Here is a 27,381-nt window from a genome sequence, read left to right on the forward strand (position 1 = left end):
GCTGTAAATGAGATCAAGTCAAATTAAGGATATAACATTTGAGGATGTTTCCTTCAGCTAGTACAAACTGAAGGGAACCCAGAATAAATGATAGATTAAAGCTGATTTACCTTAGAATCGATACGTTAAATAAATTTGAAGTTAAGGTTATTTATACAGGAAAAAACATAGTTTTAGAATAAAAGTCATCTGTCATTGCTGACTGGCTTGGAAAACATTTTAGTTGTTGTCATCAGGAGTCCTTGGCAGCATGACACATTTTCAAGTCAATCACTCATGAACGCATCACAGTGAAAGCACCCAAACTTCAGCTGAGAGATTCCTCCTTTCCTGCAACACCAATGCTAAAAAAAGAAAAAAAAAAAAAACGTTGCACATTGTAAAGTTCAGTAGCAAAGGTGGTGTTATCAATGCCAGAGATGTTCTCACTGATGAGTCTCATACACATATAGTAGTTAAAGTCACCTTCTAATATGACATGAATAGTATAATTTCTATAAAAGTATCTCTTTTTTTTTAATAAATCAGTATGCTTTACCACTCAATATTGGATGGGAAACCTTAAGTTGTTTAAGGCCAGTATTGCCCATTTCCTGCATTGCTAACACATGGAATTTGGTCCGTTTTCACAGAGCTTAGTTATCTGTCACTTGATGCAGAAAACGGAGCAATACCACCGGAAATCGTGGGGGCAGTAAGCATAAATGGGCCTCAAAGGAGGCCTTAAACCCTGCTGGATTAAAATGTAGTGAAGGACACGTTTGAGTTCTGCTTATAATGTCCCATTTCCAGTTCATATTCCCATCACTCAGACTATGCTGGCAGGTGTTCTGAAAAAGTGCCAAGTAATTGATTTGATAGCAGTTATGAGAGTTGTAACAGAGTTGTGAGACAGCAGTAGCAACACAGATTCACCCTTGGGTCTGACAAACAATATGTTGAATAGCCTCCTATGCACTTTGCTTTCTTTATCTAAAATGGTTTTATAGTTATCATTGACAGTGCTAATATTGTTATAGGTTAATGGGTCCACAGTCTCATATTCTGATAGATGCAACTTCGCTCCTGAAAGAACTGCTGGAACCATGTTAAAGAGTCACTGTTGCATTGTTGTTGTATTGTGCAGCCGTTTTGTCATAGCATGCAGCTAGGTTTGAAAACCTCTATAATCCCTTAACTTTCTTCTATCTAATATCCAGATGCACTTTGGAGTCACTTCTTTTCAGTCCATGCTTTCCAAAAATTGAACCTTCTGCTGTTGTTTTTAGCTTTTCAGCCTGTAATGGAGGGTTAGGATTACAACCAAGATGTGCAAGACCACACAAGCCTATTGGTCCGAATTGTGTGTGTGTGTGTGTGTGTGTGTGTGTGTGTAACACTTTAGGCTCAAGAATATTTTCTACACTCAAGCCTTATAATCTTGCCTATAATCTATAAGCATAATCTAGTAGAATAGATTGTTGTAACGTTTTTTATGGACCAAATTGTGAGTCTGAAATGAAGAATTGAATTGAATTGAATTTGGTCTTCCCAAAAAGATTTTTCTAAACCTACAATCACTCCAGAACTCAGCTGCAAGTGTGCTGACAAGGACCAGAGGGTGGAAACCCTTATACCAGTTTTAAATTCTGGATTGATTTCAAGGTTCTTTAAGTTGTTTATAAATGTCTTAATAGTCTTGCGGCTTCTTATTTATCTGACCTGCTTTTAAATTATGAGTGCTGAAGTCTGCTGGTACTGGTCTTTTAGCTGTTCCTAAAGTCAGGATTAAAACTTATATTGAGACCTCATTCCACTAGTATGGTCCTCATCCGTGGAAAAGCCTACCAGAGAACCTCAGGGCTGCAGAAACTGTCCATGTTTTTAAAAAGAGGCTCATGACCTATCTTTTTAGCTTAGCTCATAACCAAATTTTATTTATTTTGTTTGTTTTATTTAGTGTAGTTTTCATATATTTATTTGTTATTTTATTTATGTCTTTTACTTATTTAATTATTGATTCATCCAGTTTCTACTGTTTATCTGGAGTTGGGTTGCGGGGGCAGCTGCCTAAGCAGGGAAACCCAGACTTCCCTCTCCTCGGCCACATTCACCAGCTTTTCCGGGGGTATCCTGAGGCGTTCCAAGACCAGCCGAGAGATGTTGTCCATCCAGCATGTCCTGGGTCTTCTCCGGGGACTCCTTCAAGTGGGACATGCCCGAACACCTCACCAGCGAGGCGTCCAGGAAGCATCCTGACCAGATGCCCAAGCCACCTCATCTGGCTCCTCTTGATGTGGAGGAACTGCGACTCTACTCTGAGCACCTCCCGGATCACCGAGCTTCTCTCCCTATCTCTAAGGGAGAGCCCGGCACCCTGCGGAGAAAACTAATTTCAGCCGCTTGTATTAGCGATCTTGTTCTTTCGGTCATTACCCACAGCTCGTGACTGGTCAAAGTGAAGTCAGTGTTTTCAGACCTTCCACATCTCTTCTTTGAAGAATAACTCTTTGATGGATGATCATGCCAGAAAGATTTATCAAAGTTTAGAGAGTCATACTCTGTTAGTGTTACAAATCCTTCTGAAATTTTGAATTAAAGTTTTAATTTGTCCATCCGTCCATTTTTATACCCCCTTATTTCATTGCAGGGTTGCAGAATGCTGCAGTCTATCTCAGCAGCTACTAGGGAAGAAGCTACATGTTGGACAGCTCACCAATCCAGAGACAACCAACCACTCATGCTCACACTTACTCCTGGGGAGATTTTAGAGTGACCAATTCACCTAACATGCATGTCTCTGGACTGTGGGAAGAAGCCAGAATATCCAAGCATATACAAAAAGCCCAGCTTAAACCCCTACCCTCCAGCTGCGGCTCAAACCAGGAACCTCCTTGCTGTGAGGCAACCGTGCTAACCACCATACCACCGTGCAACCTGTTCAAATATGTCACTAAATCATTTTTGTGTATTGCTTATTCTTTGTCTGTTCCTCGGCCGCTTCTCAACATACGGTCACTATTGATTTATGTAGTAAAGAGGTAAACAACAACGTCAAACAAACCTTTACCCAACAGTAACTTTAAAGTACTTACTGTCTTTTTAATCTTACTTAAAATAATTAATGTGAAATGGTCCGCCTATTACTACTATCAGCTCTCCTGAAATCATAAACTGAATGAAAAACAGACAAAGCTACCATCTGAGAAATTTGAAATCAATATGGAAATCACGACTCAGTGATTGGTTATCTTCTCCAGATTGTGCATGTTCACAAGAAGAAAGGCACACCCACCTTCAATACTCAGTGTAAGGTGGAAGACACCGCAGTGGACACTGCAACATTTGCAGTGTCAACATGTCACAGGAAAAATGCTTCTTCAGCTGTGAGGGAAAGCAACATTTGCTTAAATTACAGTTCAACAGCAATGGATGTAGTTTGATTCTGCCACAGAGTTGCACCTATGTTTGAGACCAGCAGTTCACCAAAGATTGCTGGATGAACAAGAGCAGATACAATGAGGGATTTGTGACCAGGCTTTAGATGAAAGGAGGGTCTGTTCCTACAATCAAGGACCGCTTTTCCGATCCTGAGCTACAAGCTGTAAGTAAAACCGAAAAAGTTATCTGTTTTGTTTTGATAGTGTATAAGTAATGGTCAAAGTAAAGGAATTAACCAAAACTTACTCTACTTAATCGCTACCAGCAGGTAACACACATCTAATGATGACCAGAAAGTTAACCATCAACACTATAGATGGAAATGCCACAAACATAACAAGCAGGCTAAAAACATCCAGCTGATTAGCTACGTGAACCAATAGATGTATATGGAGAGAGGCTGGTTGTGAGTTGCTGAGTTGTTCACTCTCATTTTAGGGGTCTGATATTTTGGAATACTGTTATTCAAATATTCAAAACACAACACATACCTTTATTTAAAGAAACAAATACTATTCTTATATGTGATTGGCCTCCACCCGTTATATTTTGATTATATATTTATTTTTTTCCACCTGAAGTATTTTTCTAGCAGGCCACCTGCAGATATCCAGCACGTTCCATGATTTTGGCTGTGAGTCAAAGTCCAGCTTGAGCTCATTTTTGCCAAAATACCTGCACATTTTTGTTAAATTTACTAAACATTGTTGTTTTTGTTTCAGTAATAGGCAGTCTGAGCTCATACAACTTGTAATTTATTTATTTAATCTTGCATTTATTTATTTATTTGACCATTCTTTTTTTTCTCGCATGTATTTTGTCAACCTGTCTTAGTGACCTTTTTTGACTCCACAATGGTTCATCAGCCATCATTTGTATTTATAAATATATCACAAAATGTATAGTCTCAGGTTGCATGTCAGTGTTCTGAAACAGAATATATATAACATTATTTGCCCCAAAAAAGCAACATTTTTTAATTTAAAAGGATTTTAGTGGGCAACTAAATCAAATAACAGATATAGACATTAATATTGTAAACTCAAGCGCTAGTAATAATAAAAAGCATTTAATTGTATTTCAATTGAAAACAGTAGAAAAAATAGTCCCACCCCTAATATATATATATATATATATATATATATATATATATATATATCAGTGGTGGGCCGTCAGGGCCAGCAAGGCCTTCTCTGCTGGGCTAAGCATACTCAGGAAATTAATAAATAAATTAATTAATTAATTAATAATAAATAAATAATTAATTAATTAATAAATACATTAATTATTTAATTAATTATTTAATTAATAATATACATATATACAAATTTTATCTCTTGTCTGTTTTCATATTATATCCATATACTTGGTTGAGCTGCTTCCAGTGTTGTGTATATTACAGTAGAGGTTTTTATCCAATCATATTTAAGCTAGCTTGTGTTGTCAGGCTCTACTAAATCTGCCTAAGGCCTTCAAAATCAAAAGAGCAGGCTCCCGTGCGCTGTAATTGAACGGACACAGTAAGTATCAATAGCCAATCAGATCTCGAGTCAGCGACACCAAGGCCAGCTAGAAGGTCTCACGTTGAATTGGACATGAACGTGTCCTGTGATTGGATAAGCACTTGCGAGAACTTAAAAGGCGGCAGTTTACAAAATTTCAGAACTAAACCCAGAGATCTGATTGCTAACAGCTAAAAGCTATAGCTATATCTTTTAATCCACGATGGCTGAAGGAGGAGAAGAGATAGATCTGGTTGCAGATATACTTGCAACGCCATTTTCAAGACGGACCTTTCAGGAAAAGCTGGATCTTGTGAGAAGAGGTCGCCATTTCCAGACAGGCAACTATGAACGGTACCCTTGGCTCACAGCGTCTGAAAAACGCTGTAAACTGTACTGCTGGGAATGCCTGTTGCTTGCAACGGACCGATTTGGTGTTTGGAGATACTCTGGATTTGCCAACCTAAGTTGTTTCACCAAGGCAGCAATGAGACACCAAAGCACGGCTGGGCACCTACAGGCTACGGTGCTTGTAAAAACATTTGGGGACACCCGAGTGGATCTACAGCTCAGCGAACAGGCACGGCCAGTACATTGGAACAGTGTGTTGATCTTTTTAAAAAGAAACAGTTAGGTCTTATTTATCACTCTGGAGTTCCAGCTTCTTGTCCCAATATGATCACATTTGTAAATTAGGCAGCGAAAGCCAAATGCCAAACAGCAGGCTGCAAAGTACACACCACTGAAGGCAGGATGAGTCAGTCAGATTTTTGAATATTTCTTAGAATTTGGTAAACCGCAAATACAATCACAACAAATTCCTGTCATGTTTTGATCAGATATTTGTGTTTAGGAAACAACTAACAAATTTTGATCTCATGAGAACCCAGTGTTTCCAAGGTTTTTCTGAATTCACTGAAACAACATGATATAGCATAAAATGAAGATTTTACATGGTAAATGTCGTTTAAGTGGCAAACTATCCTGAGTGGGTTTGGAATTTGCAAGAACAAAACAAATATCCATCCATTGATTATGAAGCACATTTTCCTTAGCTAATTAGTTGTTTAAGAATAAGCACGTAGAACGACAGGCTTCTAAAGCTCACTAATTAACTCATTTGTTTAATCTGTATTTAGACCAAACTGTAAAGAAGTGATTTGCAGGGAATACGGTTCTGTAATTATCATCTCTTTACATCCTGGATTTTAGCCAGACAAACATGGGAGTCTTCTGGAAGTAACTGGAACCAATGCTGATCAAGATACATCATGCGACTCCCTTGCAACAGCTTGCAATTTTCACACTTCTGTTGTGTTTTAATAAACAAATATGATAAGCAAATCAGGTCAGGCTAGCTTCTTTTTAAAGACTTTAAGGAAAGCTAGTTGACTCCTGACTGTCACCACACACCTTTAAAGAAATACATTATGAGAAAAGTGTCATTAATGTGACATGCTAGTATATTCTCTAGTCTAATGTCAGTATCTTAAGTGTTTGCACCGAATAAAAGACAAAAGACACAAACTAGAACTTTACAATATGAAATAGTATAGACAAATGTAGCAACACCCTCTTCTGGATCTATGATTGTAATTCTTTGGACTGTGAAAATCTACTTTTTCTAAGCCTATTATATAAGCTCATGAAATATTTATGAATCCCAGCAAACAACAGGACATGTAATTATCATCAAACTCAAGAGTATACAATTGCTGTAATCAAGCCACTTCTTTCTGTCTGTCAGTCAACCCAGGGAAAGGTTAAATTTCTCTACTACTTCACTTATCTCTTCTGACCTTTCCAGGTTGACGTCTCTAACCCAGGCAAGTTTCTCCCAATTTACAGACACTTATTAAATCACTCAAAACACAATCAGTGAAAGGGCTGTCTAAAAATAAACAGACTGCTGACGGGCTGTGCGTACCTCTCCAACAGTCCCATTGAAAAATGAAGCCCTACGAATTCCTCTGAAAAGCTTTGTCGAGATAAGACAACACATCCACACACGTTGCTGTGACGGTGGCAAGGATCCAAAGGAGAAGATGAGACTTGAAAGCACAACAAGGTCAATGAAAAGCATCTTGAGAGTTTACATGTGCTATTTTAGTTGCTTCTGATGTGTTGTTTTCCCATATGAGAGAGCATGATTCAGCACTGTTGAAACTTTTAAGCATTTTTAGCTCACTGAGGGGTCAGTATCCTGGAGAAATGAGGAGCTGCTCTGTCTATACATTGTGGGCTGCAGAACTGCCATATTTGATCAAACTGTAAAACAAATGCATAATTAAAAATATTTATTTTAGTTATTTTGAGAAGTTGAGTGAAACAGCCAAACTTTTTGCAGTGAGTTATACAGCACAGTAAAGCTTATGCAGAGCATAAACACTTCTTTTTTTTTTTTTACATTCTGCATTAATTTAAAGATTCTGAGAAAGCAAATTATAGTAACTACAATTTCTTATCATATTGCTCAAATTGTTATCTGTAATACCCACACGGACTAAACCAAAATTTTAAGACTTTTTTCTATATTTCCATTGTATTTCCTCAAAGATTAATTTGGAAACATGTAAGTTGTGACCAAATGGCAACCTCCGGCAGTAAAATGTGAAGTCTATGCAGGAGTGCAAAAAATTGCAGTTCACCCCTCATCCGCTAGGGGCTGTCTCCAAAACAGAGCAAATCCCCATAGACTCCCATGTTAAAAAGACTCACTTCACAGCAGATATAAAAATGTTTAAAACCTGGTACAAAACGCCATTTTAGGATTAATAGGTCAAGTTTACCTTCATGACAACTGTAAGGGGAATGAATTCTTTTTCTAACTCATCTGTTTGGATGTTATTTAATCTCAGAATTCAGCACAATTAGGGGTGTTTCCTTCTGATTGACATGTATCCAATATCTGCGGCAAGAAGGGAGAGTGCAGCACAAACGCGGTTTTTAGCTGGCTAACAGCGCGTCTTAGCTTTAGCCCACCTACCTTCATTAGCCGGTTAGCTCACGTTAGATCCGAGTTGGCCCATTTAACTCTTATATTCAGGCAGCTCAAAGTTTGATTTACCACCCCCACGCTCACAGTCCCCCTCTCAGCTCTGCCACTTTGCCCATTTTTGGATTTTCCAGGAGCGACGGCAGGCATGACCCTGCCAAAATGGGGATGGTAGGAACCGAACAAAGAGCTTCACTTTTGCTCTTCAGAAACATACGGGTGATGTTATAGAGACTCCGTCCATCTTTTATATTCAGTCTATGGTTGTGGTTTTCTTTTTTTCCTGGGTTGCTGCTTTCAGTAGATGTGATAGGTTTAAGGTAGGTATATTAGTCAATTTGCTACCACGAGTAAGTGCATACTGACAGAAAAACTGTTGTCTAGTCAGCAAAAAAGCAGCTTTTGTCACATATTAATATATATAAATAGGTGACCCAAATATAAAGTCAAATGCAGCTGCAATCATCTGATATTTTCCAATTTTTTTACTGTCATAACAATCCTTGTCATTAGCTGACCTGCCTCAACATTAAAAACACAGTCCAGTGAAGTGAATAGCACGGATCATTTTGTCTAATTGCAATGACCCTCTTGTAAACTTCTGGCCTTGGTATTTATATGGATGCTACTTTAACATTGGGACACTGCCCAATTAGCACTAAGTGTTAATCAGACCTGCATCATATGAGGCAGGTAGATGTAATGTTGTACTTAAGCTGAACAGGCCCTCAATAACTTTAATTAAAAGTGTTTTATTGAGCAAGCAAAATTGAAAAAGGGAAAGGAATCATAAATTGGTTACTTAATAAAATTGCATAACAGAAATATCCAAATTAATTCATGTAACACTTCGGGCTGAGTGGTGCAGCTCAGATTGCTTGAAGGGAAAGCCAGTCCCAGTAACCCCTCTGGCACATGCTGAACATCCTCTTGGCAGTGTTACTCTGGACTCCATAACATGGCTGTTGGTTTAGTGGCCATACACTAAGCAATGTTGATGCTCCAACAAAATTTCGTTGTACCTATGACAATGACAATAAATCTTGAAATCTGAAATCATATACCTTACAGAAAGAATAATGACCCTCTGTTTATCTTAAGTATTCCATCACTGCACTCTCTACCTTTAAAACGCGCCGCATGTAAGGTCTTTTGTGGTGATTTTATCCCCAGTTCATAATCAAGACAGTCAAAGATTAAAATCAGAAAATAATCTCTTTTTTCAAACTTTCCCATGTCTTATTTGTTCAAGTGTTCTTTCACTTTCATGAGCTGGTATCACAGTGGAGAAACCTTTATTCATATATATATATGAAAAGAAACGGTGCCATTTGTTTTCCTCTTCCAAACCGTGGGGGAAAATGCAAAGCCACTTTTGACATATTAGTGCCACAAGTACCTAAAATTACCCTCAAAGAAAGAAAGAAAGAAAGAAAGAAAGAGAAAGAAAGAAAGAAAGAAAGAAAAGTACAAGTAGTTCCCTGAGGAAAATTGCTATCCCAGACTGATTGAGTGGATATAATTTAATTTGCTTAAGTTCATCCTGCCTCTGGCTCTGTTTCCTTATTCCCTCTATGATCTACAAGTTTCCTTCTTCTATACACTTTCAGTCAGGTAAATATAAATATAAATTTAAATACAAAAACATCAGCTAACGGCAGATCTCTGTAGTTAAAGGTTTTATATGTCGTTAGACAGGCGACTGACATTCAATGGTTATAGTGCTTGTAAAAATATTTCTGGTTATTATTTCAGACACAAAAAAGAAAACATGATACAGGTTGCAAAAGAAATATAGGATTTCTTTAGGAATAAATTCTTGAGATTATTATTGCAGAAAAAAAACAAATCTGCTGCTTTGTGTTTCCCTGCAGTTTGCATCAATGTATGTCTCCTCCAATCCTTCCTTAAACTGAAAACTTGAAGATATCCAAAGATATATCTCAACTGTAATATACAAAACAACTTTGGCAGTATTATTGGATTATAGGTATTTTTTTTCACTAAAATGTTGACCTGTAAGGTGGAATTCATTTCTTCTCACTTAACCTGAGTGGCTTGACATATGTGTGTGTGTGAGCTACAACTTCCAGGTCAGGAGATTCCATTAATGTTCACATCATAATGTGGGAAGTGGTTCGAGTATGCGGCTGGGATTTTCACCACAGTAGCCCCTGGAGTTTTCTTGAAATGGTGCAGAAAATGCAAGAAAACCTCTGGTGAGGGGCAGTGAAAAACCTCTTTAGTGACAGCTGTCAGGGCAGAAAAGTCAGAGGGTTTGAAGCTGACAGGTCATGGTACATCAGATAACCATTTTTTAAAAGTGTGGTAAGCAGAAAGGAATTTCAGAATGAACACATCCAGCCTGGACTACAACAAGAAAAGACCATGCAGGATTCCTGCCAGCCAGGAATAGAAAAGAAATGCTGCAGTTTGCACTAGCTGACAAACCCACATGACTGAAAATACACAGCGTAGTCTGAAGAATCTCAGGTCAACAGCATGACTCCACTGATCCAACATAACTTGAGTAAACAGCTCAGACTGCTACTGGTCGTATAACAGGAATGTTTTCTTAGCAGACACTGGGCTCCTTCATAGCAATATTTGATGGTTTGAATGGTCTTGTTGAGGATTATTTGATGCACATTCTTTCATGACCCCACTCACCATCTTCTAGTGGTTACTTTAAATGATCAAACATGAAGTAACTAAGCAGACTTCTGCTGACTCCCTAATCACAAATAATTAATCCAACAGCACGCTTTAGTGATGTGTTAGAAAGGAAGCTCAAAATCCTAAATGCAAGGGAATCATGAGAATTATCTCAAAGGATTGTATCTAAAATCATGTGGCCACCATGTCAACGAGAGCTGAGGCAATTTTTACAGGAAATAAAACTCTGAAAGGTCTTATTGTGTATTAGCATGCAAAGTTCCAATTTCCACACTATTTATGCTTATTACTACAGCAGTAACAAAACAGTTTAATGCACTACATTTGACAGATGCAAAGTAGCTGCTTGTTAGGTATTGCTTGGGCAGCAGGATGTTTAACACTCATGTTCTCTTATACATTGAGACTAAAAAGAAATCTTTTAAAAGTACAATAAATGCCTTGAGATGTTGACCTGCACAATTACAGATTCCGAGCAGCGTTAGCTTAATCATTTCTGCTTTGCCTTTAACTCTAAATGCCATCTTGAGCTACATTGACCCTTCTGCAACATCATACTGTTCTTGGTTCCTGCATTTAATAAAAGTATTAATACCACACCAATTAATACAAAAACGCAAACAAACAAAGACACTTAAAAGTCTTACATGGAAAGTCCAAAAACATAAGCATAAGAAGAAAAAAGGCATGAATAATAAAAGTATACTCTGCAGCGAAATGATCGTTACAGTGATTAATTGCATTGTCATCCACATACTACTACCATATCTGGCCTTTAAATAAACTTAACACAAAAATTGTGTTTGGTGCATTCTTTCTTTGTTGTAATGCAATGCAATGCTCCTTGGCAGGAAATCCTATACCATTGGAAAGCCTCTTTCTTTCCCCTATTTTGTCAGACAATGCATTTGTGAGATGAGCAGCAGAGTTGAGTATGTGGTTGTGTCCATGAAAAAACCTGTTAAATCTTCTCTGCCTATGCCAGTTCCTGTTTGGTTTAAGTTATTGGATTGGATGATTTAAGTCTTAAGAAACAAGACATTATATTTATTTAACAAGCAGCCATACACAACCAAAACAGCCCAGTACCCCCTCCTGATGGTGGGCACCAGCATGATTCCAAACTGCTATGGAATGGCATTCCATTTCCTTAACTTGCATCTGCAAATGTGATTTTGTTGGCCACTCTGGCACGAACAGCACAACCAAGCTGATCCCAGAAATGCTCAGCAGGGTTAAGGTCTGACTCTGCATCAGTGAGCTTTATCATCTTGGAGAATTTGTTCGAGAGTTTGGTCCTAGAATAAAGAGATATGGGCTTGCCTCTGGCTGCAGACTCTCATCTTAATGTCTTTGCATTGAAATTGCCTCCAGTGATGACAACCCTTGTTTTGCCAGTGAGGGAGATGCCCCCTTACACCATCACACTGCTTCCACCAAAAGCTGTCACCTTGTCTGTTCAGCAATTAGCATAGCATTACCACTTGTCTTCTCCACATTTTTGACCCTACAATTCCAGGTGACCGCTGTAGCAGGGTCCAGGCTCACAGGTGCTTCTAATCAGGCGCCAGTCAGTCAATAGCAGAAAAGGCTGTTTTAGAGTGGCAGAGAAGTTTTGGTAAATCTGATATGGGCTCAATCCATCTGCTGCTCATCCTACAAATGCATTTTCTTTACAAATGTGGCACTATTTAAAAAGGGAAATAAACAGGCTTTCTAACAATATGACATTGATTGCAAAGACGCATTCTTATAATAAAGAAATGATTGACCAAACATAAATGTCTTTACTTTTTGTGCTAAGTCTACATTGAATATAGACAAATCAAATGCTCTGTTTTCATTGTTTAAAACAAAAATCCAACTGCCATGTACTTACAGAAATGTATGCATGGTTGCATGTTATAGTACAGACAGAACTGACTGTCGTTGTCCCTCTGGCTGGACAATACTACTAGATATCATTTGGGTTTCCTTTTGCATCTACTAATAGCAATAAAAATACTGCTGCTAAAACAATATATTGTGCAACCCTGATTCCACCGTTTCACATGAAATATTGGAAACATCCCTGTGTTGAAATCAAAGCATGGCGTGGCTGTGTCCTCGACAAAAGAAGGGGGAATCAGCTTAGATGACAGAGGAGCCAGAGGGTGAGCGGAGACAGACAGTGTCAGAGATGGGTAGATTCTTGTGCGGTTGCTTGGATGGAGTTAAATTGGTCGCTGCTTTGCCCATCTGCCATAACAGCTGGTGATGCTCTGACTTAAAAAGCGAGGAAGAAAAGAAAGGCAGGAAAAAAAAAAGAAAAGAAAAACCTAGAGGGGATTGCTGCTAATTCTCTGCAAACTAACGTTATCTTTTCATAGTGAACTGAAACAAAAAATAATTATAAAGGCTCAACAAACACATCTGCCCTATGTTGCTGTTTAAATGAATCATGTTTATTGCTAATGTTTTGATTTGTGTTGTTTGTTATTAAGCAAATATTTCTAGATAAACTGGACCAAAAACAAACCAAAACCGTGCAGGTAAACCTCTGACCTCTTTTTCATTGTTGAACACAGCCCGGATGATGTTATTGGGTGTGAGTCTTATCTGTCCTGAGCTCCTGAATGAGCGTTAACACGAACAAAGTAGCTTGACAACAGATAAAGAGAGAATGATGGACAGATAAATAATCAGCCTGTAAAAGAGCTAGCAGAGGAATGTAATTACTGAATGAACGCACAAAGCAGCTGTCTTTCTGGAGGCTTTTTGTTGGATCTCTGAGGATAAAAAAGTGAGGAAACTCTGTGGGAAGGAGTAAAGTGAGAATGAGGATAATGTGACAGGAGAGGTGAGGAAACGAAGGGCAAAAGAAGTACAGCAGACCTCTGAGGGCTTATTTTATCACACGGTTTCCGCAGCTGTCTCATCATGTTTTGAAACAGTTGGACAGTTGAACCGGCAGAAGATTTGTCACAATGTCACCAACAGTTGTCAATTTTGCTAGTTGAAATGACTATCTCGAAAATTTACTTTAAACTAGTGTAGCTGTTAGCTTCAGGGTTTTACAAAGCAGTTCACGCTGTTCAGTAGTGTTTGTTCGGTCTAATATTTGCTCCATGGCAGGAGATCAGTCTTATATAAGTTACAGTTTCAAAAATAAAGACTGACATATTTCAATTGTTCATCCACAGACCCACAGGCAGACTAATGTTTCCATGGTGATGTGTGGTGTGGAGGCTATACTGGCAAAAGGGTGCAAACATATCCTTCAACCCATAGTTTTCTTTTACAATATTATAGTTATTCTGGACATAGAAATACTGTCTTTGCCAACCTGATCTCACAGTGATATATGAAATAACCACAAGTAGGGCTCGGCAATATTTCGAGATTTTCAAATATTTCGAGACTTTATCAGACACAGTATAGAAGGAGGGAATATCGTTTATATTGCATTTTGCACAGCTGTATTTTTGTTATGGTCATTGAAAAGTATTTTTAATTTATTTTGTTTAAGGAGCATTTAATTTAATATAAAGGTACTTTAATTTCAGTCAGCTGTTTTAATGCACATGTGCTGCTGATCCCTAATTAAAGTATATTTAGCACTGAAGTCTGTAAATTAGAATTGTCACTTTGGTTACTTGACAAAAAATAAATAAATATATTGAGATATATATTGTGTATCGTGATTCCGGTAAAAAATATCGAGATATAAGATGTAGTTCATATCGCCCAGCCCTAACCACGAGGTCTCAACACTATTTTATGTGTTTGTGGCATGTAATTGTTTAAAATTAATGTCAGTGGAGGAGCTTTGTCAAGGTGTCTGGACTTCAATATAAAGACATAAGTTACATTTTCTAAAGTAGAAATAAAATGTTTTAATATTTTATCATATTTTCACTAAATTAACTGTGATACACTATGAATTTTTTTTACCTTTAATAATGTCATTTTTAGTCTATCTAGGTGTGTGTGAGTGTTTTTTTTCTTTTTTTTTTTCCATAATTAGATCACTTTGAATGAGACCTGGCCACAGACTCTTGGGTTGTTTCACTTACGTGATTGATAGTATAATTTATTCTTCTATTATCCATTAACTTCCAATATTAATATTGGTTTGAAAAAAGTAGGACACTAAACAAAGTATTCTCATTACCTGTTCGTAGCATACATAAATTGTGTAGATTTGCTACATATTTTCAATAATATATATATATATATATGTATGTATATATTAATAACCATGTTGCTGCTTATTGCGGAGAGTTGTGGCTTTTGTATTGCTGTAACACTTCTAGGCCACCGTATGAAAGAGACCAGGAAACCTCCAAACCCCTGGAAAGTATTTTCCTGTATATGAAGCCTGGATGCAATCACAGTGTGGCGTCATTTAAACATGACCTTCTCCTAATAAAAATAGACATGTGTCCTGATTGATGTCACTTAATGTGATAATTGATCGGATTTATCATCATATCTAACCCATCATCATATGAAGTATCATTTTGTTTATTCATGTACAAAGTGTGTACTCTGAAGCTATTAAGGAACTCCCCTACAGGTTTGTCAAATACAAGAAAGATAAAAAAGTTCTTCAGTACTGAACAGTGATCCTGACATGTTTCCAAAATCCATACACATCGCCAGCTCGGCAAGACTTCACTCTGACTTGTAAAAACGCTGAGGAATAATAAAAGCTCAGATTCAACTCTTGCAGTCTTTCAGTGTTTGTCGGTCTGAGTGTATTCTTTTGTCCTTCCTCTTCCTTCACACATTTGCATCCTGTATTGCCTTCATTCTCTTTGCTTAGAATTAATTGGAAAGTGAAATTGCTTTTCAGATTGTTTCAACTTGCATTGACTGACCTAATTAGTTCAATGATTACACTCCCTGGGAAGAGATCCATGCCTAAACGATGTGGCTAATTTGAATGAATATTTCAAACCCGTGTCTGCAATTAATGTGATTTACATGTGTAATGTGTCTGCTTGATTGCTTAATTATGTTTGCATTCCCTGATGATGTCACTGACAGGTGTCTTTTGGTAAAAGGATGTGGGAACCATGCTGATGTTGCTTTGCATTATATAGAAACCGTGGCTTCACCTGCAATACAGAGCTGTCGAACTCCTGTGGCATAAGACTTTACATCTACTCCTGTCAAATGTATTTGCTGTCATCTACTGACTTGTCACAGACTGACAGATATGGATTTTCTCTGCAGTTAGCACCCTTTGGCTATAAAAACTTGAAAAAGAATGTGAAAAAATGCCCCTTTCTTCTGTTAGTTCTTTATGTCAATTGTGTCAAGTATTGTGAATAAAGAGCTTGAATGACATATAGGCGTTTGAACCTTTAAATAAACACTTTTTGCCCAACATATTTTTGTGAAGAGGAGAATTCAAATTAACAACAATTATTTTGCAGTTTTGCTTCTAGCAAAGTCACTGGGGAAATGATGCCTGTGTTTTCTTGGAGGGATTTCCATAAATTAATACCATTCATATCTTTCTGTTGAAATGTAACTTCACCCTGACCCTATGACCCACCCATTGCATAATTCTGAAAAATGCACAAGTGTACAAGCTCTTGTGCAAGCTCCTTCAAGTCTCCTAACCATGCGGAGACTTGCAGGGTTGGGAGGGGGTAGTACTAACGCTGCTGAGTGTGGCAGAGAAAATGGAGAGACACTGTACGATATGGCACCTGTCACAGTGTGCTCTTTTCAGAGACTTTTTCCCTCCAGAATCCCCTGAAGCTGACATGTGGACGTGTAGTGGGGAAACCAAAGTGGTCCTGAGCCCACTCTTGGAGCAGCACGTAATGCCTGGAGCTCAACGAGATGAGGCAAGCTGAGACAGTGTGAACTGTGACATAATGTAAGTTTGAAGGGAAAGAATGCAGTCCATCAAAACAAAAGCAGTTTCGCTGTAACAAATGATAAGTAGATGTTTAGCAAAATGACCTGAATAGACAATGAAATTCTAACAAATTTTCAGTGTAAACTGACCTTTACCTGGGTAAACCTCCGATCTCCAAGTGCAAGCAAATGCACCATGTAATGCACATCTCAATGTTCTACAAAACAATGCTTTTGATCAAAATGCAGCATTCAGACAGTTTTGTCTTACCAACAGCCTACATGGGTGATAATATTAGTCTAGTTTGCATTTTATGAAGAGGTTGCAAAACCGCCAGATGTGATACTTTGCAAAGTAAAATAAAACTTGTGATGTAGCTCAAAGTGATGATTAAAGCCATACAACGCAGAAACCTCCCCAGTAAACATTTTTTTATTAAAAATGTTGGATTGTCTGTTTCTTTTTTTATACATCACATTACCACTTTAGTTGTAACAATTCTTTTTGTTTTATTTCCTTGGTCTCATCCCCCCTGTGACATAATATGACATTAACTTGACATAAAATCACTATAACTAATTGTTTACTTTAGCTTAAAAAAAGTCTTTACTGCGTTAGATTGTGTTAACAAGAGGGGTTTGTCATCTAAAACATGGTCCATATTATCTATTTTTAACACTAAACACTGCTAAGCTGTGCTAACTTGCTATCAGCCACTCTACATTTGATAACCAAACATGAAATTATTAATTTAACTAAATTGTACAAGGCAATCATTCTCCTTTAAAACATTCATCTTCCCACGGTGCATGCTGCTGCATTGCATCACAGTCTCTCAACTCTCACTAAAAAAGTAAACCTCTGCATTATGTTCTGACTTTTTCTGCTGCGAGAAATAATCTGCTGCCATTCTCCCTGACGTGTGTGTCCTAACTGAAATGGTGAGCCAAATGTCTGCCACGTGGCTCATTGTATTGCTCTTTTGTTTTGCTCCATTTAACTTGTTACATTGTCTTAAGGCATGTAATGCAAAGCTTATTTTTTTATTCAACGTCAACAGAGTGGGAAAAAACGAGGACCAAGTAGAAGCAGAAGACAACATCTTTCTGGCCTTTCTTAAACCTTCACTTTGAATTAATTAAAGTAAACTAAGTGGAGCAAAACTGCTGGACTGTTTTGCAGTGGGGAAAATCTTGTTGCTTCTTGCAGTGAAAAATTGAGGTTCAATATAAGAGAAAACCTCAGAAAACCGAAAGTATGCTGCAAGACGTTTGCATTCTTTATTGTGAATGAGTGGCTGATATGATCATTTTAGAGGCTTCAACTATGAATATAATAAAACAGGTTAAAGATTCCTGTTTTATACCTTACTGATAGTGAAGGGTCACAAATGCACATCATTTTGTCTGAAGCCTGGCAGGTTTATTTACACATGCACCTAGTAGACTGTGGCTCCCTGCAAGATGTCAGCAAGTTGTTAATGTTTCAGAAAGACAGCTTTTTTATTTTTGCAAAATGAGAATTTAAATGACAGTAGTTAACTACTAACCCCGCTAGTGAGCAAGGCTATATTTAAGAAGACAGATGTTTTGGTTTGTTTGTTTTTATTTTTAAACTCTGATTTAGCTTAGAGGGCCACTAAGTCTGAGTGTAATCAGACAGTTGTTAACCTCAATCCAAGCGACACTCTTCTGTTTGCAATGCAAAGCTGCACAGACATGAACATACACAAAAGCATGATGACTGCAGTTCTCTTTGTCTTCCAAACTGATGAACTAAATACCAAAATAGTAATTCAGTGTAATAAATTAAAGCAAATGGCACATTTCTGTTTTAATTTGATTTTCCCAGTTAGTAAAGGTTCTGCATCACAAAGCAACATTTAACTAACTGAATCTCTCTGGGTAAAATGCCCCAAGTCTGTCTATATGCTCTAGTTTGTTTAAGATTCCTTGTCAGCATGAATCAAACTTTCACTGTGGAGTGGAATACATTTTTGCCATCACCAATGGTCCCCTGCATCCCCCAAGTGAACTGTTTGTTGAGAGAAACATAAAAGCTTTGCTGGGTGGACATGTTTTTGCCCTCAGGGGTACACACACTCAATAGCTAGCTTGCTAGCTCGCTAGCTGTCTCTCCTTGAGTGCACCTGTGCTTTCCTAGTGGCAGACACTGAAAATTGAGGTCATGATCCTTGTGAGTATGTGAGTCAAGATGCCTCTATGTGGAAATATCTCTCTTTATTCTCTGTTTCAGTTTATATCTCCTTGAAATATCTACTGGGGAAATTTTGATAGACCTCCTCCCTATTACTCTGCAGTTTGCAGCCTTTACCTTCTATAACTTTTATATCACATTTTTGTGTGCCATATTCACTTAAGTAAATGAGAGGTTTTGTTTAATAAATTTGCATGACATTTTAGAAATATACATTATTTTCCATGGATTTCTTTGCAAAGGAAATATATTAAATCAATTTTAATACAATCTGTAGCACAATTAAAATACAAAAGAAAAGTTACTTTACAAATCCACTTTAATTCTTTGGGTTGAACGAAGCACCAAGAGAGAGTCTGATGTAAACTGGACTCATCTGGCCATATACTCTTAGAAGTACTGTTAAAAAATTAGCATAACATCCTGCCAGCTTCCAGTCTGTAAGTAAGCCTAAAGTTTGAAGACTCGTTCACAGAAAAAGACAAGAAGAAAAATAAGTCCAAACAGATTTTTTTTCCACTTAGGCAACATGTGAGCTCCACATGAAGAAGCAAACAAACTGAGCTTCTCTCCTCTCCATACATTTAGGAGAAGTTATGACCCACTTTAGTGTTGCTGGAAATCCTTAATTTTTATGCAGACATGACTTTTTTGTACATAAACTCTTGTTTCAAAAAGCCCATATCCTCCCTCATATCCTTGTGGCATGTAAAAGGTTCCTCTATTTTGGATGAAAACACAGGCTGCAGAGCTCTCTGTGCTGTTTTGTGCCTTTTGTGGTCATTTGGTTTGTTTGTCTTATTTCTCTTGAGGGCCTCTTTTGTCTTTGGGAGTTGTAACTTATTGTAGTTGTTTGGTGTCTCTCTTTACAGTAAAACTGCATCACTTGGTAGAAACATTTTTAGTGTTTCTTTTCTTCTTTTTAATAATTTTTTATCTGGGTTTTGTCATTTTATGTCTCTGATGTCTGTTTCATCTCCCAGTCACTTTGTCTCTTATTGACAGTTGGGGTCTCTTTTAATTACTTTGATGTTTTGTGGTTAGTTCGTGTCTCTTTTTACCTGTTCTGTACCTTTTTGCATTCAGCTTACTTGTAATTTTGCTCCTATTTGCAGTTTTTTTTTTCTGTCTCTTTGTGACTGTTTTTTTGCATCTGGAGTTGATTTTTCTTTTCATTTACTTGTAGGTTTTTAGTTTTTACTCTTTTAATTAATTTATTAAAATAATTCTATGTCAATTTGTAGTTATATTCTGTTCCAAAAAGTAATTTTGTGTTTCACTGTTTGCTGGCAAGTGATTGCTCCATCTGCATTGTTTTGTTTTTACTGTGTCAGGTTTGTTAGTTTATTTATTTTTCCTTTTCCTGCTTCTGGTAATTTTCTGTCCCTTTATGCTCATTCTGTATATCTTTGTAGTCAGTTTATGTCTCTAAGTAATAATTTTCTGCTACTGAGTGATTGTTTGGTCCCTCTAGTGCTGTTTTGTGTCTTTCTAGTCAGTTATGTGACTTTTTCCTTTTGTTTTGCATCTCTTTACAGGCATTTTGTGTCTGTAGTTATTTTGCATGCCTTTGATGAATGCTTTGCCTCCTTCCAGTTCTTTTTGTGTCTCACTGTAGTCATGTGTCTTTCAGGCATGCAGTTTTACTTCAGCTTAATAACCATGCTAGCCCACTGGTACCCTGAACCTCTGCCTGAAAGTCCAGCTCAGGAGATAAATAAAAAAATAAATAAAGCCATATGTTAAATTCCAGATATCCCTCCCATTATTTGGCAATTTCATCTGTGATGTTCATTTTGTGCATCCTCATCCACAACTGGTCAGGAGCAGGTGAGAGACAGCTGAGACCAGCAGGATGCTAGGAGTAACAGCTGATCCCTACAGAACCAGCTTGGAGCTGACCTGGAGGGGAACTCTCCACTGTAATCAAGTTCCCTGAGGTAATCTAGGTAGGACATTATCTGCTTCGCTGCCCCTTTGCAGCATCTGGAGGACTTTGCCACCCGCTTTGGAAGGCTCCACACCACTCCTCTACCTATTTTATTTCAGCCAATATTACACAGCCATTTAGACACACCATATGTGCCTGAAGAGCAGAGATCAAGTAGTCTCCTCTGTTGATACCTGTTTCTCCATGCTGAAGCCAATGGTTTGACATAACAGAAAAACTATAAATGCTAAGAGTCAGTTAAATAATTGCCATAAACAACACTCAACTGTTTATATCAGGGTCGGTCCTCGAAGGTCCGCTGTCCTGCAGGTTTTTGATGTTTCCTGCTGCAGCGCAACTGATTCAGATTGATGCCTCAATGTGCTCAGGCTGCACTTGAAAATAAGCTGCTGAGGAGAGCCATTTAATTTTAATCAGGTGTGTTGAATGAGAAAAACATCTAAAACCTGCAGGACTGCAACCCTCAAGTACTGGAGCTGGACACCCCTGGTTTAAACAGTTGCAGACAAAAATTATCTCCCCATACATTATGTTCTTACACTTGTTGCCCTCATGCCCTGGTCCTGTGATTACTACTAATACTTGTCTTTACACTGTAAAAAGAAAACAGTGAAGTAAGATTTTACTTTGGAAAACAAACTGACTCTTAAGACCTTGATCTCTATCATTTTAATCCTGCTGTTATTTTTATGGAGGTCTGTTTCTTTGTTATTTGCTATTATTTTCTACACCATGTTTAGTACATCTTACTATTGCAGTGGGTTAAAGACAATATTTTATCTATTTATTTATTATTTTTCCAGTTTTAAACAGCTTATCTGAACACTAATTAGAAGGATGCCATCAGGAAAGGAGAGTGTTAAAGAGTAGACTGTATGCTTATTAGAAATTAAATAAATACATAGATACTTTTGATTCTTCTGAAGGTCAACAACTGCAAAGGCTGACGTGCCTCTGTTTTTATCCCTGCTGCTCTTTCTCTGCTCATATATGTGTGAGGTGGCGTACGAGGGAATATTATATTCATGGAGCTTTATGGAGCAGCACCCTTGCATTCTGCTATGACATTTCAGCCATATTTCCATACTTCCACACATACACAAGACAAGACTTTCCATTATTTTCAGAAAAGATAGGCATGAGAAGAAAACCTTGCTAATCTTCCTGGCTGACCTCTAACAATAATATTTGTCAGACTGATGTGAAAGCATGCATTCATTTGCCAAGAAGTTGAGTGTAATCAAACAAACTTGTGTTTGCATTTTCTAAAATTGAGGTTTAATTGCGAGAGGCTGGGGGGAAGATGCTGTTGTAGAGGTCTGCAAAGATATGAATTACGATTCAAGTCACTTTATCCAAATAATACAAACAGTATGTGTATAAGAGGTAGAGTTGCTTCATCCATATGTAATCTAAAAACTAATTTCTACTGTTGTGACTCCCATGTGATGCTAATGCTGAATGTAATTTGATGAACAATGGGATTAGAATTTTGTATTAGATCTGTTAACACAGTTTGACACAGATGTGACCTGGAAGCTATCAGGTTAGTTGGATCAATAATAACGAACTGATGACAGAATAATTCCTCTTTACCTCTCAAGTATGTCTAATACAACATTATTAAATGCCATGTAAAACTTATTTTAAAGGTTAAATGTTAAAGGTTGTTAAAGATTATTATACATGGATGCAGGCCCACAGATCAGTTTTTTAGTATATGCCTTGCTTTTCTTATGTAATAAAAAAAGTCAGAGAAAAGACTATCAGAAACCTTTTTCTTTTCTTTTTACTCTTCTACCAAGTTCACCAGATATTCATGAAATATAATTAAAACAAACCTTTCATTTGGAATTTTAAATTTACAGTCAGGTCCCAGAACATCCCTGCAGGAGTCTTATTACTCAAATGGTTCCCATAATAGACACTGGAAGCTGCTCAGTCTGACCCTATTCTTCAGATATGGGTTTAATTGCCCGAAATATGAAGTGTGGGATCTCCTCACTTATCAAATTAACAGCTCAGAAAAAGACAGTTAAGTGCTCAACGCTTATTTCAGATGGATGGCGCTTGCTGTGTATGTCTTTAAGGCAGGAAGCAAGAAGACAATATCTCACTGGGAGATCTTAAACATAATCTGAAGCCTCTATTTTAGTTTGATCCCAATACATGCATCCAGTTTATTAGTAACAAAGACTGAAATAAACACAGACTGCAATATAGCTCACCTTCATGAAAGCTGAAATATTATAAGTTTTCTTTTAAAGTAATTTCCAGATTATTTTGTTCTGAACACATAGGTTCATTCACGAAGACTAGAAACTGTAAGACAAAAACTGCTATGTGTTTAATTTAAAGTCTACTTCCTCCAACCTGATCATACTGTATATTTGAATCACTCTATCTCTTAATGATCATTAACTGAACGTAACTGGGGATTTAATGCAAAGCTATAGTATTAAGACTCCCTCTATCTAATAAACTGATCTAATAAACAAGTATGGAGAATCAGCGTTGTCCAGCCTACAATATAAGTGTTGACAAACTCCTGTGAGAAGTATTAATTACAAAAGTATTTGGGAAAAATGAAACTGAAAAGCAATTGGAAGAAGTTTTCTAACTTGTTTTATCCAACATCTTGTCAGGCAACATAGAGGTTGCACTTGCTGTATGGTACACTTAATCTTTTATTCTTAAAAAGATTTCAATTAGTTTCTCACAGTTAGTAGTGTCCTCAAAAGACAAGATCTGTGCAATTTGCAGATATAAGTACACATAATGCTAACAATAATTACATTGCTTTTGGATGAAGAAATTAATGTGAGGTTGGAAATCATTAAAAACCTTGCAACTGAACTTTGCTGAACAAATTTGAGGAAAATCTTTGCTGCAGAAATTGATTAAACTGATGACAGGTTATAAAAAGAAGACAACACTGACACCTTCAACTACATGTATACATGTATGACAAAATATATATATATATATATACAGTAATGTATAAAGAAATTTTGATTCTTTAAACTGTCCTTTAGATTTCATACTTATTATTATTATGACTGAAAAGTTAAGACTATAAACAAATTTTATCATAGAAGCTATATCCGTGTATTTGCTTGTGGTTGTTCCATGACAATCTATCTGTATGTTAGATGCACATCTTTTCAATAATATTCTCATTTGTGCAAATGGTGTACAGTCAACTCAAACTGCACTTACACCAACAAGTATGTGTATAGTTAGACACAACCCTCCACTAAGCCCATGCTTGGTGCGTATGGCTGGCATCTTGTGCGATGTTTTATTCATTCTGGTATAGGTGTAGGCACACATGAGCTATCACACCTCTCTAAGTCTCCAGTGCAGTTCTGGCTTGGCCCAGATAACAGAAAACCCTGCCTGGAGGGGAGACACAGCACTGCAGGATGTAATGGAAGCTATCATAATGCTTAGCAGGAGAGATGTCCAGGAGCTCATACAGTGGCGGCAGCACAAAAATGCCTCTCAGCTAGAAGGGTGAAGATGTGTCAATGTATTGCGATGCAGTGAGATGAGGTTTGAAAGCCAACATATGGATTGATTTAAAATGAATGAAGCCAATGTGTACTGAGGGTTAGTCACTGAGGGATGCTTCATACAAAGCTTAGAAGGTGTTGTGCTGCAAGAGCTTTGATTTGATTAAATTTAGATTATTTTTGCATCATTCTGCAGAGATAATCATGGGAAAAGTGTGTTGCCTTGGTGAAAATATAATTTGGAAACTGGAATAGTGTCTGCCCAAAACTAAATACCTCAGGAATTAGATAATTATTTCATCTAGTAATGTAACACATAAAACAACAACAACAAAAAAAAAACAACTTTATTTTTATACAAAGAATCAATTGATCTGCTTACACTTAGATTTGCTAGGATTTTTTTAAAAATACGTCTTTTGAGTCTGATGGTGCAGTAAGTATTTAGATCGTAAAAAAGTAGCAACACCTCATTTGTAAAAACAAACAAGCTTTGAAGCAAATTCACACACTTGTACTCTGCCACACAAGCAAACACTGACACACTCTTTCTAAATGGTCTCACAAATTGAAAGGCATTAAAAGCTTTCTGTCTCTTTATCTACATCTGCTTTATGGTCTGCATAGATTTAACAGGCAGCAAGCAAATCAATACACAATAACAGCCTTTCGGAGCATGATAAAATGTTTCCTCTTAATTGCTCTAATCAGCCGGCTTTATTAAAAATGGAAGTTTACCCACTGAGTTCTGCATCCAGCATTTATCAATAGTCCATTTTACCACATTAAAATTGAGCTGATTCTGATCTGCTGTGGCGGCCTGTTTAATGACACTGAAACTTAACGGTCTATACTCAGACTTAATGGTCCACTCATGTATGTTTTATGGGCCTACAATACTCCACTGACCAAACCTGTGTTCTGTTCTGTTAGGCTGAATACATGCAGTGTGGATCTAGGAGGAGCTAATTGATGACATATGTTTCACAAGCTTTTTTTTTTTAGCTAATATCAAAGCCAGAGCCAATAGGGGGATCCTTACTTTTCCCCAGGTGGTAGTTTTGGAGTAGTTTTGTGTTGCCCATTAAGCTACTCCCAAAGACAGCATATTATGCTTATAGTAGGTTGTGTGAAATTTTCTGAGATTGCAGGACATCTATTTAGAGGTTTTTTTTGCCTTGTTTTTTTTTTTTGTTGTTTGTTTGTTTGTTTTTTTCTCCACAGCACACCAATAATCTGAAGTTAAACCTGCCTCTTAAGGGATTAAGTTCTCTTATAGTCCTGTCAGTAGCTCCATTCATTTTCTGCAAAATCAGATTTGACAAATCCAAAAGTATTTTTGTATGTGGGACAAAAAAAAAACAAAACAAAAAAAAACAACAACAACAAAAAGTAAGGAAGTCACCTAACTGTGGCAAGATGCATGACACACTGCACATGCACATGTAATGCAAAATGTTGCTTACTTGTGCTTGCAACCACCTGCTGCTTAAAGTAATTTCAGCCCCTCTTGATCGATATATTGATACATAATTTTATTTGTGGGAGGTTATTGCAGTCCTTAGGTGCATCCTTTCCAGGGACCTGAATGCAGCTACTTACATGCATTCCTCTGCTTGGACGGCTTGAACATTGTTGATCTCAAGCCGAAAGACTTAAACTGTATGTGGTTTCCAATCTTCTTCAACTGATGAGCAACAACACTTAATTTTTATGAAGTGTTACGCACAGATCGATCACAACAGGTAACCTTCAGATAACATTGATAATGAATGCCTACTCTAATAAACAATTTGGTCAGCCTTATAAAATAACACGTCAGCCACAGGTGCATATTTCCGTCACCTCATTCTTTATTGTTAATACAGCATGTTATATACCTGCAAGAGGGAAAATGTCTGTTCATCCTCGTTGACTCAGAAAACAAAATCGCATTGAACTCTCCCAAGAATCAAAACTTCCCTCGTCCACCCAGAATCATTTAGTAAAAAAGAAAAAGAAAGAAAGAAAAAAAAGATAACATCCAAAAAATTACTTGACACTGCCACCAGCAAAAGTATAACGAAATCGGAAAAAGAAGGAAACACAAAGAACCACAAACCTGTGAGCTCTGCTGCAAGAAAAGTGACACGTTAAAATGTCATTGGGCTTTAAAAATGAATCCCTTTCACAAAGAAAAAAACGGAACAAAGTAAAACGAAAGGGTTTGATCGGTAAGATTCACCGAGACGTCAAAATCACAAAACTCGAGGGCAACAAGCAACACTGCAAAATGCAAACCAAAGCATAGCAACAGCAAAAGTCGACAGAAACAAAAAAATAAAAATGTTTCAAAACCCACAAATAAATGTTTGAAAAATCTCAGTACAAACAAAACCTGCTTGGCTCCTCATCCTCGAAACAAAACTGCAAGCAAGTAAAAGCTTTCTCAAGACCGATAAGAAACCCTCTTGGCACTCTCGATCAGAATAACTGCATGCTAAAAACTTGAAGCCTGGATGTGGAAAAACGCTGAAAACCACCATGTCAATGCTCAATTCAAACACCAGCAAAAGGAGGAAAAATAAAAAAGGGAGGGCAATTAAAAAGACAAAAAATGCTTACAAAAAAGCCATTGGAAATGTACTCACCGAGTGGGAGTAAAATGTTGCAATAAAAATGTGAAATGGCTCAAAATACAGTATGGCGGTGCGAGCCGAAATGCTGTGCCTTTTCTCTAGCTTTCTGCCTCCAGTTCTGTCATGTGACTGATTCAGCGTCGACTTCCAGCAATGAGAGTCCAGCGTTGAACGGCTGAAGCTGAATGCTCTCCTAACAGCTTTGCTCTCTCCAAAAGTAAAAAGAGGTAGTCCTTATCATCCCACAGTTATGACTGCGCTGCTAGTGTTTTTTTTCTTTCTTTTCTGTTGCTTATTCTTTTTTTTTCTTTCTTTTCAAAGATGCAGCGCTGACTCGGTGTCAGCTACACAGCTGAATCTCGGCATACTGTCAGTTCATTCACGCGGGTTTGTGTATGAAACACGTTTATTTTCTCTCATTCAGGCACGGAGACCCAGGGGTGTGTAGGCTTTTCACGGCGGGGTTTGATCGGCGCGTGTGTGGTTTGCACATGTAAACAGAAGTGCATATGAGCTAATATCACTCAAATCTGTCTCTATAGCTGAAGCTATAGGCGAAGAACATTCAGGACGACCTCACCGTCTATATATATTACGCGAGCTCTGTCCGTGGTTCTGGAAATGTGCTGC

The 27,381-nt window shown here is 37.5% G+C and overlaps 1 protein-coding gene across 2 annotated transcripts in view; it reads right to left on the reverse strand.

Moving 5' to 3' along the window:
• Nucleotides 1-27,106, reverse strand: part of LOC121629184 (RNA-binding Raly-like protein) — a 116,051-nt gene extending 88,945 nt beyond the window's left edge. Inside the window, exon 1 of one of the 2 annotated variants that reach the window (XM_041968782.1) lies at nt 26,764-27,106. The gene's annotated coding sequence lies outside the window, so the exon portion shown is untranslated. Of the gene's footprint in view, nt 1-26,013 lie in introns of both variants that reach the window. The other variant, XM_041968781.1, reaches the window with a different exon arrangement.
• Nucleotides 27,107-27,381: the final 275 nt, after the last annotated feature.

Source organism: Melanotaenia boesemani, chromosome 18 (assembly GCF_017639745.1).
Source record: "Melanotaenia boesemani isolate fMelBoe1 chromosome 18, fMelBoe1.pri, whole genome shotgun sequence".
Classification (NCBI taxonomy): Eukaryota; Metazoa; Chordata; class Actinopteri; order Atheriniformes; family Melanotaeniidae; genus Melanotaenia; species Melanotaenia boesemani.